The sequence below is a fragment of the Talpa occidentalis genome, unplaced genomic scaffold, assembly GCF_014898055.3.
Source record: "Talpa occidentalis isolate TD23 unplaced genomic scaffold, MPIMG_talOcc4v2.1, whole genome shotgun sequence".
In the NCBI taxonomy this organism is placed as follows: domain Eukaryota; kingdom Metazoa; phylum Chordata; class Mammalia; order Eulipotyphla; family Talpidae; genus Talpa; species Talpa occidentalis.
The window spans coordinates 148,445,927-148,447,552 of NW_026555331.1; positions in this window are offsets into that span (position 1 = coordinate 148,445,927).

A 1,626-nucleotide genomic window follows, 5' to 3' on the forward strand; every position below is an offset into this window, starting at 1 on the left:
GAAGCTATCCCCGGCCAGGGAGCTACCCACATGGCGCAGCAGACCTCTCCTGTCTCCCCACTGCTCCCTCAGCAGTGTACTTCGGTCAATCTGCCTGTTTTGTTCCCCACTCTGTCTCTGGTGAATCCTCTCACCCCCCACACTTCTGGCCTGTACCCCAGCTCTTGTATGCATAAATAAATCTTTAAAAATAAATAAATAAATAAATAAATAAAAGCAAACTCAGACTATAGTAAAAAAAAAAATCCTGGCTCTCTGAAGGGAAAGGGTGTAAAATGGTCTAATGTGTCAGCTGTGTGGTAGAGAAGGAATCTAGACTTCGGGGGGCCATCTTCATGGAGCGTCTGCAGCTGTGGAATTGCAACGCTGGACACTGAGGCCTAAATAATGTTACCAGCCATCGTCGCTTCAGTAACAATTCTTGTCATTTCATTGTAGACGGGATGTTTGGTGTCCCCACCCTGCTGCCCCTGAACACCTGCTGTCTGGGGCAGACCCCACGGGCCATGGGTTCTCAACTACACACAGGCTGATGGGGAATAACTTTGTTTTCAGCGAGCAGTTCACAGGGAAGGCCCTAGGAAAATTGGTTTGAAAAAAAAACCAACATGGTGCCAGACAGAGTGGCCTGACCTTGACCAGAGAGCATTTATTGACCTGAAAAGGGAAGAATGGCCGCGAGGACTTCCCCATTGTCTCTTACATCTGTGGGGCTCCACCTGAGAGCGCCCACTGCCTCTCCCCTCTGCTTCCCCTGCAGCCCTGGCCACTTCCCCTTCCTCCCCCCATTATCTAACCTGGCCTGATGGCCTGGGGCGGTGGTGCACCCCCATCTAGATGCACCTCAGTCCCTCCCCGAGACAAGAGTCCAGGCTGCTGGTATGACAGCATTGACCTGTCTGGGAATCAGGGAAAATGCCCGAACCCAGGGCTGTTCCCCACAAGTGCCCACACCCAGTGGGTGATAAGGTTGGCGTCATGGGGTGGCACCGAGGCATTACTAGCAGACAGAAAAGGCAGAGCTGGAGGCGAAAATTAAAAATTGTTTGGGTTGGGATTGCTGGTCAGACCAATGGGGACAAAACCCTGGGAAGAGACAGAACCAGGAACCACCCAACAGGGAGAGATGGCAGAGAGGCTGCAACTCCTGCGCCCGGTGAGTCCTCCCCACGAGTCCGGCTGGCAGCCCACCCCTCCTCTTTGCAGGGGCTGCAGAGAAGGGGTGTGGACCGAGCACCAGCTGGGCGCACGCAGGGCGGGCAGCACAGAGTGCTCCTCCATCCTGGCCTGGGCAGTATTTATAGAGCGACCAGTGACCTGGGGCTGGAAGCCTCCTGGAGACTAAGGAGGGGGTGGCCGGGCTGGCCCTGTGGAGCGGGCATTCCCGGTGGGGCTGTCCCGCAGGTTCCCATCCCTGTCCCTCCCCCGCCCTGCCTCACACCTGCTTCGACCCCAAGCAGATCAGATGTGTCAGTGGGGGGTCATGTGACAGCGAGAGGGCTATAAATAGCCGGGGTGGGCATGATGCCCCAGACGCCTTGGGGACGGGCAAGTCAAGAGGCTTAAGGAACCGGATTGGGGGGTACGGGGGGCCAAGCAGGCCAAGGCCTGGCCGGGGGAGGGAGC